This window comes from Myotis daubentonii, chromosome 12 (assembly GCF_963259705.1).
Source record: "Myotis daubentonii chromosome 12, mMyoDau2.1, whole genome shotgun sequence".
In the NCBI taxonomy this organism is placed as follows: Eukaryota; Metazoa; Chordata; class Mammalia; order Chiroptera; family Vespertilionidae; genus Myotis; species Myotis daubentonii.
Window position 1 is genome coordinate 60,643,881 of NC_081851.1, and position 16,718 is coordinate 60,660,598.

The window sequence follows — 16,718 nt, forward strand, 5'->3', positions numbered from 1 at the left end:
TCTACACTAACAATGCCAAGGTAAACTTCGGTGTTTATGATGTAGCCAGGAGCTTGGAGGTCACTTTATTTCTCTCTCATCTCTCACTTGCTTGATTTCTTTCACACACACAGAAACACACACAACTGCTCCCTGCTAGTTCTATCAAGTCAATAGGAGTTTGTAGACAACCATCTAATGGAGGTTACATTTTATAAATTAAAGTAGATTTTAGAGCTAATGATCACTAGATTTTAATGTAATTAAAACTGGTGTGCTTTTAAAATGCAGAATAATGTGTAATAATTTTTTGATGTTTTAATCTAACTCTGATTAGCTTGGAAATTACACATATGCTGTGAAACATTAATTTAAGATAACCATTAAGGCAAAGAACATTTAGTACATTTCTAACCTCAGTAAAACTTTTAGTAGTTTCAGTAAATAATAACTTAATGGAATTCTACAAATATATCTGAATTATATTCGTTTTATATTTCAGCAACAGGGTCTCGGGTTCAGTCAACTTTATATTTAACCTATAATTTACATAAGCTGAGAATTGGGTTACCCTACTTAACAGGCATATAAATGACTTGTATTTTTAAAGTTAAAATTTTCTTTTCTGTTGTGAACTAACCTTATCTAACCATATCTCTCAATATTATCCATTGAGGACATTGTGTGTTTACTTATTATTTTAGAACATATTTCAAATCACATGAAATTATGGTGATATACTAATTAGCATTTGATAATTAACACAATGGCAATATATACTGCTAAAAACAATTCACTACAACACCTTTTTTAGTTGTATTATATTAACTATATAAATACATAACATTCTTTAAATTTAGCTTAAGATATATAGAAAACTTGGTATGGGATTAAATATTTTGGCGACTTTACATTTGTATATATAACAACCTGAATGTGTCCTCTAGCTTATTTTAATAAAAGTTAGAAATATTTCTGCCTCATTATTTCCCTTTAATTCAGCTATTAGTCCATAGCTAATGTTTTGTATTTAGGTTAAAAAAAACCTGTCATCGTCACATATAAATTCCAGAACTTTTTATTTAATGTCCCATCAGTTGGAATATCCGAACAGCTGGCATGCCAACTGTTCCCTTTGGGCTGGAAAGTTTCACAAATGGGGAAACTAACAAAATCTTTTCCAGTCTGACTGGCTGGAGATGCTCATTCCTGAGAACATCTTTACAACTTTACTTTGAGGCTGTAAGATTCTTTTTCTTTCAACTTATCAGAACATTTTTCTCATTCTTTACAATAATTAAGCTACAAAATATGAGATTTTCTTGACACTTCAATTCCAGGCTATCACAATTGTTTCTGTGGTTTAAAAAGGTGAAAAAGGCTCAAGACCAAATGATCAAAGGAGAGAAGAACAGCCTTGGCCGGTGTGGCTCACGGTTAGAGCATCAGACCACGTACCAAAAGGTAGTGGGTTCAATTCCTGGTCGAAGGCATGTGGGAGGCAACCAGTTGATGTCTCTCTCTCACATCAATGTTTCCCTCTCATCTATCTCTCTTGCCCTCCCTCCTTTCCATTCTCTCTGAAAAGCAGTGGAAAAAATTTCCTCAGGTGAGGATTTTTGAAAAAGAGAGAGAAAAAACAATTAGTAAAATAATGAATGAAGTCATTATTTAAGTATACTTCAATTCTTTTATTTTCTTTTGAACTAACCTTTCTGCTTTCATTATTTTTAACCGTGCTTATGCTTGAAAGAAAACAGTAGATTATCTCCATCGATAACTGCAACAATTTCTCCCATCCCACGTGCCTTTTGCAATGATCCTTTTCCTCTCCTTTGAACAGGAGGTGAGGTCTCCTTCCCTCCTCCCTGCCTTGTGACCTGTGACTTCCTTAGACAAATAGAATGCAGCGGAGGCGCCACTGTGCCACGCTGGGCCTGCCCCTAACGAGGCCTGGCAGTTTCTGCTTTTTGTCTCCAGGGAAGCCAGCCACCCTGCTGTAAAGAAGCGTAGGCTGGACTTCCATTGATAAGACACCACGTGGAGAGAAAGACCCCTGGCAGGGCACCAAGGCCTTCCTAGACCTTCCCACTCAGTGCAGCCACCAATTGAATGTAGCCAAAGCTGTGTCCCCAGCCATTAGAGCAGGGTAACTGCCCAGCTGAGCCCAGTCAACCCACAGAATTACGGAAATAATAAATCATCGTTGTTTTAAGCCACTATGATTGGGGATGATATGTGATATAGCAATAAATAACTGAAACAGAATATGTTTTTAAATGGCGTACCAGATATTACAGTTGAGAAGCATGTTCTCAAATAATACGCACACTTAATGTAAGGCATACAGTGTGGTGTTATTAAACCTAGAGCTATCAAGACTCTCCGAGGGCTCCCATTCTTCCCGCTACCCACCGCCTCTGTCTGTGGATCTTATTTATTTTAGTCGCGGCTGCTGTGCTCCCAAGGAGGACATCATCTCAGGAAACGTGTGTAACACCCCCGTGCAGAAAAGCTAAAACACGGTGGTGAAGAAATGACCCAGACATTCTATTTGACCAAATAGATGAGTACGTCCTTGCCAGAAATTTCCTGGATTTCTTGACAGTGGCCTAAGAGAAACCTTCTTTTTGGGAGAGAAATGTTCACAGCTGTGTTAGATAACTGGGTAGATGCTAGACTACATGTTTTCTACCTTTTACCCAAGTAAACAGTCAGTTTGGGTCCTGATGGGTGTTTTTTGCTTTTAAACCAGTTCTCCCCACTCATCCTCCCATCCAGCAGACTTCAGCTAGTGGTCACCTGTGTGCTCTTAGGGAAAAGGCTTATCAAATTGCACAAAAACTTTCTCATAAAAAAAGGCCCCTAGCACCTTGGAGTGTTCAGGATGACGGGTGCCATTGTCTTTCCACACTTTCCCTCTTTCTCAACTAGAAAGACATCCTACTAAAGGTCAGATTTTGGCTTTGCCACTTACAGGTCATAATCTTCAGCATCTTCAACTCTTAAAATAAGAACACTTTCCTAAAATGAGAATTTTAACACCTGAGGTGGTTCAAGGTATTAAATGAAACAATTATGTTAATATGTTTATAATATAAAAAACTATAAATATTATTACTTTTATTACCCTGTAGAACTTTTGGAATATATTGACTTCCGCAATTAATATGTGGTAACTTAAAAGAAATGCATAGAATTTTTTTAATACAGTGGTTACCATGTTTCCTCCCAAAGAAGCGTGCATGAACCTTCATCCCATTCAGCTGGTCGTCTTTCATTTGGTGCCTTTTGCATTTCCAACATGAAAAGGCTCTTATTTTCAGCAAAGAAAAATGTCAAGTTTTTCCTTTTACACCAATTTAGTTTATTGACACTATTTTAAATGTTTGCTTATTGTCTAGCAAACACTATCAGGTTATCAGGTACTGGGCAAAAACAGAGGAAATTAAGCCTTTAATGGAATAAGTAGCCACCAAAAGAAAGCCTAGTGGGGTTAACCAGAAAGGCACAATTAAGACTTCACCAGAAGACTTAAAAAAGACACCAGCCCTAACCGGTTTGGCTCAGTGGATAGAGCATCAGCCTGCGGACTGAAAGGTCCCAGGTTCGATTCTGGCCAAGGGCATGTACCTTGGTTGCGGGCACATCCCCAGTAGGGGGCGTGCAGGAGGCAGCTGATCATTGTTTCTAACTCTCTATCCCTCTCCCTTCCTCTCTGTGAAAAATCAATTATATATATATCTTTTAAAGAAGACACCAACACCGCCATCATGAAATAATCTGACCACGATGCCAGGAGATTTCCTGAGGGGTTGGAATCATCAAAGATAGAAGAGTTGGCTGGGGAGGAACAACTAAATAGTGAAGAAACAGCATTTTAGGTCTGGGAATACACAAAACCAATTTAATTTTGTGTTCATTAAGCAGTCCAGAATAATTTGCTGTAGGAAACAATTAGAGAAAAAAACAAATAAGAGATCCAAGTCTTAATTTAATCTGTGTATTCCAGCAATTAAAATTACATGAACAGTGTCTATTCCTGAGGCAGTGAGGAGGTGCTGAGTGAGAAGAAAAGTCCGTCCCAAATTTAAGAAACACTTGCAGAGAGAGGGAAAAGGGGAAGAAGAGGAAAAATTGGTATTTATCACTTGTCTGCAACAGTCCCCATCTCAAGATCACCTTTCCACTATTCACGCCTTCCTCTTTCCTATGTATCCTTCGTTCTAGCCATACATCTGCTATTCTTGGATTCGAATCTCTACCCTATTATTCTCAAGTTTCTTCCTTTACCATATACTCATCCTTCCACTCTCTGCTCTGACAAACACCTGCTCCATTATTCAGTTTCCTTCCTCCTGGATTTGCAAATCAACTACTACCTGCAATTTTCATCCTGAAAAATCACCCCATATTTAATCTTGTCTAATGTGAGAACCCCCTAGAAAGCACCAGCGCTATGTTATATAAATTAAATTTGAAAATAATCTTAGATTGAATTCAAACAAATCCTAAAATAGATTTGTTTTATTTTTTTAATTACAATTATTTTTTATTTTTCTTATTTTTTCCTCTTTATTGAATTTATTGGTGCAATACTGGTTATCAAAATTATACAGGTTTCAGGTGCACAATTCTACAACACATCATCTGTACATGTTCACCACCCCAAGTCAAGTCTCCGTCCATCACCATTTATCCTCCCACTAAAATATGTTTGTTTTAGAGATTGACATCTCTTTAGATGCTCCAAACTCTGCTATTCCTTAAATATAATCCCATTTAGAAAAAAAATCCCTCACCAAAATTGTCTTTATCAAATATTCCCTCTAAATCATTGGTTCTTAGTCATGAGTTGCCCTCAAGGGTTCCAGTAGACGTCCTTCATCCACTTCCTAATCCAGATTCCAAATGTAACCCGGGGGCAGTAGTAATTGCCCCAAACTCCAGAGCTCTGCTGGGTTAATGACTGGACAGTTTACAGTACCTAAATTTAAAAATAAAATAAAATATATACATAGCAGTATCTTATACAAATACTTTATACCTTTCTTTCTTTGATTACCTTTATCAAGTATTTATCAGTTATAATGGCCTTTTTATAGAAGCTAGACTTCCATCAATAAATTTACTGTATTTTTTTTAAACCTGGAACAAAGGACCTCTGCCCCTTTGCCCCTTCTGCATCCTGAGCCCTTTATGACTTGGAATAGAGCAAGACCATGACTAATTCTGCCCCACGGGCTGACTAGTCTAGGAGAGATAAAAATCCCTTCCTCATTCTGCCTTAAATATTTAACATTTAGAAATTCATCTGGGTTCCAAAGTAATCCTACTGAGAAGATTGGGGAGATAAAGTACCAGTTAGAATATTTATGTGAATTCGCTTAAAGGAATCTCTTTCCCAAGAGCTGTTTCATCAGTAAGCTGAAAGAATAGAGCCTGGGCTAGGGCTGCTGGGTTGTTGGGTGGCTGGAGGGCCCCCTGCAGGCCTTGGGTCTTTCTTTAAAGATTGGAAGTGGAGGGTACCACAAGGGGTGAGAAATTGAGGTGGAAATGTGTCTACAGCAAACCATGTCTTCTTTGAAAATTTAGCAGTGCCATCGTGGCCATTGTTTCTTACAAAGAACATGCATCAGATACCTTGGCTGGGTTCTAGAGCCAACTCTGCTACCAGCTGCATTGTGCTGAGCATGTTCTGTTCTCTCTCTGCTCCCTCAATCTAGAGTAAGGAGTAGTCAAGATCCATGTTTTTAAGGTTCCTTCCAGCTGTGATATTTTGTGAAATGACATAAACAAACAACTGTCACCTATCTTCCCTTGTCCTGTTCCTGTGTCCTCTTCCACCCTTCTTTTCTCAGGTCAGTCACAGATTGATGGGAGAGGTGAGGACAGAGAAAGGGCCCTATAGGGATTGTGCTCTATCTGCTTCACCTTCCCAACCCTCTCCGAAATCTCCTTTCTCCATGCTATCTGCTGTGGAGGCTAGAATCATGGTGGCAAGTGCAAAATCCTGGGGTGCAGTTGCTTGGCAAGAGGCCAGCTTTTATTTTGTAAGCAAACCAAAAACATGTAAGAGGTATTAGATGGTTTATGGTATTCAACACTGGGCTTGGTTTTCATTGTTTTACTAGTGGCCCAGCGCATGAAATCGCGCACAGTAGGCCACCCACTGCTTCCGCGGCAGCTGACGGGAGGGAGCCGCACCGCTTCTGCGGGAGGCGGGAGCAAGCTGCCACCACCCACGGAAGGTGGGCAGGGGGGACCTAGAGGTGTTTCATGCATCTCCTGGTGACCAGTCGTACATGCAGCCCCACCACCCGCACATGCCTTGCCATGCACACAGCCCTGTCCACTCACACATGCTTGCTGCGCACGCAGGCTCCTGCTGATTGATCGTTACATGTGAGGGCATGACAACCATTTGAATATTAGGCTTTTATTATATAGGACTAGAGGCCCATTGCATGACGATTCACGCAATAGACCTTCCTTCCCCTGGCTGCTGGCACTGATTTTCCTCTGGCACCGGGGACCCAGGCCTTTGGTCTGGCTGCAGGCTTGGCTTCTCCGCTTTGGCCACAGCGAGGCTTGGCTTCTCTGCTCTGGCTGCAGCAGAGAAGCCAAGCCTCTTCAGTCTTCAGTCATTTTCAGTCTTCACTCCGTGCCTGCATATGCAAATTAACCACCATCTTTGTTGGGTTAATTTGCATACCAGCCCTGATTGGCTGGTTGGCATAGCGGAGTGATGACAATTTGCATGTTTCTCTTTTATTAGTGTAGATTGCTGTCATTTTGCCTTAATAATCACTTTCATCTGCTTGTTGCCACAGGAGATGGCACACCATAAATAGATGAGCTAGGTGCCACTCTGAAAAGGAAGAATGCCATTCTTGCCCAGTAAGTGTACAACATGCCCTTTGATCAATAACATCGACAAAGAAGAATGCACATGTCTGAAAGAATAGCTATTAAGTACAAGTGAAATTGAAGCTTCACTTCTCGAATTGCACAATTCCTCAGGATTAAAGTGAATCCTTGGCTGAATCCCAAGAAGACTCCATCTAGCAACGTTGCCAGGAGATTTTCCGGCACTATCAGTATGTAAAATCCCAGAACGTTATTTACAGTATTTTTATTTTATCTCAACTTGCTAACCACCAGTTACTTTATCTTGCACAAATTTACCAAGTGATTTTTGTGTGTGTGTTTTTTTGATTTCTGGAATTTCTAAACCTATAAGGGAGCATTAATGACAAGGGCAGTTCAATATTTTAGGAAATTTGACAGGATCAAAGCTAGAGGGAAGCATTAAATGATAGAAATATCAAGCCTTCTGTAATACAAAGGAAATATTTTAAATCAATATTCTAAGTATAAAGCAATTATCATGTTGAAATACAAATTATTGATGCATTATAGAGGCAAATTATGGCTCTTTCATTCATCCAATTTCACTAATTAATGCAGGTATTATGTATTTACATACATATATTATTATTACATATTATTTTTCTGATCCAGACATAATAACAGTATTCACATTATTTTGAAATTTTAAGCCTCCAGCCCTAGATGGTTTGGCTCAGTGGATAGAGCGTCGGTCTGTGGACTGAAGGGTCCTGGGTTTGATTCTGGTCAAGGGCACATGCCTGGGTTGTGGGCTCGATCCCCAGTAAGGGGTGTGCAGGAGGCAGCCAATAAATTATTCTCTCTCATCATTGATGTTTCTCTCTCCTCCCTTCCTCTCTGAAACCAATAAAGATATATTTTTTAAAAATGTAAACCTCCAAACATTTCCCCACAATTCTTTCTCTTAAGAAATAACCAAAATTAAGTGCTTTGTATTTCATATGCTCGTCCTATAATACTGCTTTGCAACTTGCTTTGTTCACTTTCTTAATTTTTTAATATATTTTATTGATTTTTTACAGAGAGGAAGGGAGAGGGATAGAGAGAAACATCGATGAGAGAGAAACATCGATCAGCCACCTCCTGCGTGCCTCCTACTGGGGATGTGCCCGCAACCAAGGTACATGCCCTTGACTGGAATCGAACCTGGGACCCTTCAGTCCCCTGGCTGATGCTCTATCCACTGAGCCAAACCGGTTAGGGTATGCTTTGTTCACTTTCTAATGAATCTTTATACATCAGTTTCTGCACATCTGTCCCACTAGTTTGTTCGTTCCTAACATTGTTTTAAAAAGTATTCAATACTTAGGGAGATGTTCATGGTCTGTTAAGTGAAAAAAAAACCAGAATAAAAAACATTACACGCAGTATGATTCTAAATTGGATAGAAGAGGGGTGTGGAAAAGATTATACTAGTACACAAATTCATGTAAAAGACTGAAAGAAATACAAAAAATAATTGTTAATAATGGTTAGTCCTAAGTGGTAGAATTGTGGGTAACTTTATTTTCTTCTATATAATATTTTTTATTTTCTAAATTATCTATGATGAGCTTGTTGAAAATAGCATTGGTTCTTTCTACATCCAAAACTAATTTAGGTTTCTCGTAGGCAATCTGAAAAATACAGATAAAGCCAAATAAGAAAATAGGAAGTCACTCATGATCCAGTTACCCAGAGATAATAATTGTTGCCATTTACTAGTAGATATATTTTTAAACAACTTTTTTCTGGGTTGTGTGTGTATTACAAAAATAAAATTATACTGTCCATAATTCTTATAACTGCCTCTTTTCACTTGTGTATTGTGAACATTTTAAAACTTTCATTAAACACTCTTCTACGAAATGATTTTTTTACTACACAGAACCTTAATTCATATACAGGATTCAGTTATTACCAGTTTTTGCTCTTATAATTGATGTACTGAACATTTGTATGGATGAATCTTTGTGCATATATACTGTACAATAGTTTCATCTGGATAAATTGCTAGAAATGAAATTGCTTAGTCATATGGTCTGCAAAATTTTAGTGTTTCTGATACTTATTGCCAAGGCATTCTTCAGAAAAGATTAAGCAAGTTTTCTTCCCAGCAGTGGTATGAAAAAGTAGTCATTTGCCACACTTTTAGCAGTGCCAGGTATTATTAATCAGGAAAATAATTTTTAGTACTTTTTCTCTTACTAGGAAAATGATAAATGTTTTTTACAGAAAACTTATGTACAAATATACAAAGAGAAATTTACTATGGACAAATACACAAAGAGAAGAAAAATTACTAAGGATAGCATCAACCACTGATTCTCTCTTTGTGTGTATATGTGTACTCATATGCTTATGTACATATATATAGCATTACTAAAAGTAAATTATGTAATAATGGCCAATATTCATTGAGCACTAACTCTTTGTTTGAGCATCATCCTCAAACGCCAAGGTTTAATGTTTAATCCCCAGTCAGGGCAGATGCAAAATCAACCAATGAATGCATAAATAAGTGAAAATAAAAGAGAGAGGGAGGGAGAGAGAGAATCAAGAACCCAGAGAACAATATAACCCTGTTTGTTATCTTTTAGCTGGACTATCTCCCCAATATTTCTTTTGATCATGAATCAGGGCTGTTTCCCTGGTTACAAAAGCCAGTTCGCTAGGACAAAGGGCACAGTGGATATGTCGTTCCAGGAATTTGTAACGGCAAATGCCACGCTTTCATGTGGATATGTGAATTTGTGTCCTATGCATTTGGAATAGACTGTTTGTAGATTTATAAGCTACTTTGGCTCTCAAACTGTGTGATCTGCTGCTTTATTTATTTTTCATTTAAAAAATTATGAACATCTATCCATGTTATTAAATGTTCTACAAATCCTTCACATTGTGATGGTCTCAAAATGTCTATAAAAATTAAGGACACACATCGAAGGAATACTCTGTGATTGTTTAAAAAAACAAGATAGCTTTCAATGTGCTCATATTGAATAGCCTCTAAGAAGAATTAAGTGTAAAAAGCCAAGGGCAGAGCAGTGTAAATAGTATGCTACTATTAAATGTATGTATGCTGCATATAAATGTATATATCAGAGAGAGAGAGAGGGGGGGGGGGAGAGAAGATTGAGAAGAATGTCTCTGGAAGGATTGAAAGGGAAACTGGAAACAGTTGCCTTCAAGGAGGAAACTCCGTGGCTGAAGTATATGGGTAGAAAAAATTGTATTTTTTTTTATTGAATAGCTTTTTGTATACTTTTTGTAAGACACTCATGAATTATTTACTTTAAAGGAATACTTTTAAAATATTATAACTTCGTAGTTAATGCCTGAGTAGTATATACATCAGGCTCTTTCCAGTTATTACTATTGCATATAACGCTTCATGCCAGACTTAGTAGCTCAATCTTTGCCTACATTGATACTAACTTCTTTCAAATTAGTTAGTGCACATGAAATTACTGGATCAAAAGGTGGAACGTTTTTAGGATGTTTAATGTTTTGCTAAATTCTTCAGAAACACATGAACGTACATATTTCCTTTTACCCTCACTAACAAAAAAGAGTATTTTTTTCTTTTCACTTTGGCAGGATAGTTTACACATTATATATATAGTTATTTTTGTTTCCTGCAAAGCACATGGATGGTAGGCTTTCCACATCCTTGCATACATGAGTATATCCTCATAGTTTTCTCAGTTATCGATTTGAGAGTCAGTAAGAATTTTCTCTCACAACTTTGAAGAAGGGCTCTAAATCCTGGCATCGCTGATCTTAAGTCTGGCATTGACTTAGATCCTTTGCAAGTTACCAGATGTCTTTCTTCCCTCTGGAAGCTTTTAGAGTTTGGGCTTTGTATTAGTTGGCTTTCTCTGGATTAAGGTGGGTAAGAACCTCAAAATCTTAGTAGCTTACAACGCGTGTTTACTTCCCCGCTCATGTTACGGGTCAGTGGCTGTGGTTCGCTGTTGCAGCTCTGCTCCAGGCGGTGGGCTGAGAACAGGTGTGTCGTCTCAGTGGGGACCCAGGCTAGAGGAGCAGGGCCTGTTAGGGATGCACCCTCGTGGCAGCAGACGCGGGAACAGAAGCCTGCTGGAAACTTGCAATGCCTCTAGAATCTTCTGTTCTGGAGGGTGGAGGTCACATCTGCTCAGAGTCTGATGCCCAAGGCAAATCACTGGGCCAAGGACAAGTAAAGTCCACCTACTTAAAAGGAAGTTTTCTCCTTGGAGTTTTGAATTTTTCCCTAGGAAGCGTCCAGCCATGAAGTCAGCTCCGACATTTTTATAAAAATTCTATTCACATAAAGCAATCTGTGGGCTGTGGCCTTGACTAAGCATTGGAAGAATGTAAGACAGAGGTGGGGCATTTATAGCCATGGCACACAAAAACTTCAGATTTGAATGTTGACGCTCATGGGTGTAGAAGTCCTTTGATGCCCTTACCAATGGGGTCTCTTAGCTCCCACTTTACCCCATGTAGTACCCAAACACCCTCGTTTTCTCCCTCCTCTCTGTCCTCAACCGAGTTTCTTCAGTTCTTGGAATTTGGGGATTAATATGCTGGAACTTGAGCAGGAAGTGGCTGGCCTGACAGAAGACGATTAAGTGTGCCTGTTTCGGTTATCTTGTGCTGCATAACAAACCACCTCAGAACAACAGCCATCTTCTTATCTCTCAGAGTTCTGTGGGCGAGTTGGAGCTGGCAGGGTGGCTATTTCTGCGGGTCTCCTCGGGGGTAGCCCACGCGGCTGCAGTCAGATAGTGTGGGGCTGGAACATCCAACACAGCTGGCTTACAGGTCTGGCTGGTGGGCCGAGGTGGGACCCTGGGGCCGCCGGCATCTCTCTCTACCCCTGAACTCTCAGGGCCTTTCCCTTCCCAAGTGATCTCCACAAGATGCCTCCAGCAGGACTTCTTACAGGTTGGCACAGGGCTCCAAAGTTCTCAAAAGCAGAAGCTGCCAGCCTTCTTAAAGCCTCAGTCCAGAAGCCACTTTCTACTGAGTCCCAGGGCCAGCCTAGACTTAGTGCGGTGGGGACTACACAGAAGCACGAATGACAGGAGGCCTGCTGGGAGCTGGGGTTCCTAAGTGCCAACATGTGGGGCTTTTTCTATTCCATTAGAGGGAACCTCTGTTTTGTGTCAGGGGTTGGGTGGGTGGGTGGGGGGGGAATAAACACTTGGGGCCAGGTGTTGTGTGTGGTGTGAGGGAAGCAGGTGGGCGTGGCTGATCGGGCCTAGTGCAGCTGGGAATGGAACCACTGTTTTCAGCTCCCCATTAGTAACCAGCATTTCCAAAGCACCTCTCCTAGATCCTTCATGGCAAATCCGCCTTCTCCAGAGCTGTATCCCCCTGTCCATACGCCAAGCTGTAGCTCTTTCCACATCCATTCGCCATGTAGCCTCTCCTCATCCATTTGCTATCTTTCATAGATCTGTTGAAATATTTTCTCTGTTGTGGCTTCCCCTCCAGTTCTCTGTCACTTCAGGTTTCTCTGACGCTACTCAAGCAGAAAGCCCAGAGTCTATCAATATCTTTGCTTAGAAAGAGCAACTTCCTATAAAAGAAAAAGGGGGGGAAAATATGCAGTATTCAAGAAACCATCTCTTCCTCTCCCTGTGCGCCCTTCTTGACCCTTGACCCATAAAGTCGTATCCACAATCTTTGAGTGTTGGGAATGAGCCTCCACCCTTTCTCCCACCTCGCTCACCCACCCTTTTCCTGAAGGCAAATCATCTGACGGGAGAGGTCAGGAAAAGGGTCTGATTTAAGGGTCTGAAGAAGACCAGGTCACCACCTTCTCTTTCTAGGACCCTCTCCTCTTTCTAGCCTCTCAGCAGAGCTGAGTTCTCTCTCTCTCTCTCTCTCCCTCTCTCTCTCTCTCTCTCTCTCTCTCTCTCTCTCTCTCTCTAGCAGATTATGTAATGAGTCCACTGTTAGCCAAGAGCAGTGAAACAGCCTTGGGGGTTGTCTCCTGAGGTGACTTATCCATCTAGAAGGAAAGTGATATTATTACCCATTTCTGATTATATCACCCTTTGATTTCATTAAACATGCATCAAAATATTTTAATTTTTTTATCCATTCAGATCTTAGGTGCAGAGTGCTTACAAGGGGTATATTAGAACAGTGGATGGATTTCTTGGTTCGGGGTATGGCTTGAGCTGAGAGAAGTGTGATAATTCTCAAAAAACAAAACACAAGGGTTGTGCATAGTTATCTCTAAGTCTTTCTGGGTATATTTTATTGTCCACAAAGTGAAATAAATATTTCCAGAATTTAGAAAAAGGAAAATGTCAAAACAAAATGTAACAAAGTAACTTGATGTGAGATTTGAACTCGGGATGTTTTTACTTCTTTGTGGAGGGAGCCTGAAAGGGGGCTAGTTTGAACTTGGTTTATGCAAACCTGAGCTCTTGGTACCTCATACTTGGTGTTACTTATGACTGAATAACTCAGACACAGAGAGATGTACTGACATCACACTATTTGCCATTGGATTTTTCCCTCTCTGAGTGGAAATAGGATTTCCCGTAAGAGAAATTGATATTCCCACTATTGACCATCCTTACATCAGATAAAGAAAGGCCTAAAGTGCTTTCATTGCAGGGTGGAGCCACAGATGGGGTAAAGCAGGCCAGCAATACAGCAGGCGAGGTGGGGCTGATGTGGACACTGAAGGCTTATCTGCCAAGCTGATGCCTCCGAGTGTTTTCTTCCCTTTGTCCTCCAATTACTGTAATGAAGCAGTTAAAATGATACCCCGGTATTGATGCACAGTGAGAAATGAAAGAGCTTTTATATAGATGTGATGGAACAGTTAAGGGATAATAGCTAAAGTGATTATATTGGAGTAAAAAAGTAAACGTTTGTATTAAGGCGACGTCAAAATCCAGTGGTTCAAACTACAGAGAAGTTGACTTCTCTGTCACATGACAGCCCAAGGTGAGAGCTCCAGCTTAGCGGACATCTCTGCTCCACATAGACACTCAGGACCTGTATTGGATGAGCGTTCTCCCTCCCCATGGCTTCCAAGATCAGGCTGGTTATCACACGCCAAGCCAAAAGGAAGGGAGAAGAGGGACAGTGGCAGGCCAGGAAATTCCTGTTAAGTAAGAGAGATGGAATTTTCACGTTCCATTGGTTGAGCTTAGCACACATCGTGGGCAAGGGGGGCTGGGCAGTGCGCTCGCTGGCTGGGCAGGCATGGCCCGGCTACATCTTTTTTCCATGGAAAGAGGCTGTTTAGATCTTGAGCGACAGCCAGCTTTCTCTGCTACTGTGATCATAGCAGAGACCAGGTGATGCCAGTGGAGTGGTGAGCTCAGCAAGGGGCAAAGGGACAGAGTGGCTGCTTGAGGGCTTGCCCAGATGGGAAGATTGGAAGAGAAACCTATTCAGGGCTGGTCCGAAGCAGCAGGGGAAGCTCAGGAAGAGCTAGTGGACACTTTAAAGGGGGTTCATTTCAAGCAATAAGGTTAATGGGGACTCATCATCCTAATCGGAATGATGAATTTTTTCCCTTTGCTTTTATGGAGAGGCAGTGTGGCAGAGTAGAAGGAGCAGGGGCTTGGAATGAGGAGGCCTGGGGTTAAATCTTAGTTCTATTTGTCATTTAGTAGCTTTGCGATTAAATGGCTCCCATTTTTAGTTTCCTCATCTACAAACTGATAAGAACTTTCCTCCTTAGTTTGCAAGATTGTTGGGAGAATCGAATGAAACAGGATTTTAATGTCCTCCATAAATTATAAAAATCTGTGCAAATATAAAACTTAGTTGGTTTCTCTTGCTGTGAAATAACATAATGCAAGAATCTAAACAAACAAAAATGTGCAAAACCTCTGGTCCCTTGGCAATCTCTTCTTTGCAAGTGAGAGCTCTGGGCTGACTGTTATAGTTAGTAGCTCATGCTGCCTCAGACCCATTTTGGAATGAGGCAGGGTTTACATACAAACATTAATCACAGATCATAAAGCTGAAGGAATTGCAATATGAGTCTTTTTGCTGTCCATTTTCACCATTTGGATATGTGGACAGAAGATACCCACTAGTTAGCCTGTCAGAGCTTCTTTTTGCAGGTCTTGTGTAAGGAAGGAACTTTAGAGGTGATGGCCTCAAATTCATCTCCAGCTTCAAGCGACCACCTCTAAGAAACAGTGCCTCTCCATGAATTCATTTTTAAAAAGGCAAAAGAAAAAATACTTACCAAGTAAGCCCCAAACCAAAATGCCGACTGTAAAGAAAGAAAAAGATGTCAAAGTATTTTTCTGGGAACTTTTCTTCAAGAAACTCTGACATCCTGAACCTATCCCGACATGGACTCAAATGATCAGAGCCGGCCATCAGTAAGCTGTAAGAAAGGCCATTCACATCTGTCTCCTGAACTTTTGCACAAACACATTCACACTCACAGGCCATTTTGCTTTTCCCTTTACCCTTATGAACCCCCAGTCTCAGAAAAGGAGCCTATGTATTCATTCTCCATGAGGTGAAAATGACTCGTTTAAAGCATAACATTTTACTTCCTTTTTTTTGTTTTTCATATTTAACGGGGTGCAAAACTTGAAGCCAAAGGAATAGGTCTCTATTTGTGAAATTTCAGTTATCATTCAGCTTATTGCCTAAATGCCCATTTCCCAAAAGCCTCACATTAAAGACATTATAATTCTGTATCTTTGCCAATTTATTAAATGAAAAATGGTACCTTCTGGTTTTAATTTGCATTCCTTTCACTATAAGCTTTTCATACATGTTTTTGCCACTCATGTTTTCTTTCGAATGTTGCTTATTCATGTCCTTTAGTAATTTAGTAGAAAGATTACTGGGCAGGGAGGGAAAAGACCTGGGAATCAGCCCAGCCTACCTCAGGCATCAGGTTTTTTACCTATAAAATGAGGGAGGCTGGCTCAGGTAGCCAGCGTTTTCTTTTATGTTTTCTTTTTTTTTTTTTTTTTTCCAGTTCCTCACAAAGACTATGGAGGAGTATTTTATTACCATTTTTCAAATGAGTAAACAGGCTGAGGAAGGTAAAGTAACGCACTGAGGTTACATATTGCCGGGGTCCAACCCCAGCAGGTCCAGGGGTCCCCAAAGGTGTGGACGAAGTCGGCGAAGAAGGAATGACACGAAGACAGCGTTCAGTTGATCAGCAGCCTAGCCAGGATCTCTAGCCCGGATCTCCAGCCAAGTTCTGGTCTGGATCTCCAGAGAGGTTCTGCTTAGGATCTCCAGCCAGGTTCTGTGTCCATGTTCTCTTGCTAGGTTCTCCAGGTTCTCCAGTCAGGTTCTGTGTCCATGTTCTCTTGCTAGGTTCTCCAGGTTCTCCAGCCAGGTTCTGTAGCCATGTTCCCTCGCTAGGTTCTCCAGCCAGGTTCTGTCCAGGTTCTCCAGCCAGGTTCAGTCACCAGGTTCTAGTCAGGTTCTCTTGCCAATTTCTGTAGTCAGGTTCAGTCCAGGATCTTTTGCCATGTTCGCTTGCTAGGTTCTGTCTCTAGGTTCTGAGTCCAGTTTCTGTCCAGGATCTTTTGCCATGTTCTCTCCAGCGAAGTTCTTCTGTCTCTAGAGAACGTTCTATATAGGTTCTGTGCCTAGGTTCTGTGTTCTAAGTTCTGTGTCCAGCGTTTTCTATAAGAGCTCTAAAATGCATGACTGACAACATAATAACCAGGTTTCTACTATTTTTTTACTTAACGATAGCCAATCTCATCAACAAAAGTAAGACCAGGGGTCCATATCATCTAGTGCCCTTACAAGCTTCATAAACAAATAGGAATGACTGTCTGCAGCCTGCATTCACATGAGCAAAGCCAATTTCACCAACATCTACAGGCCTATAC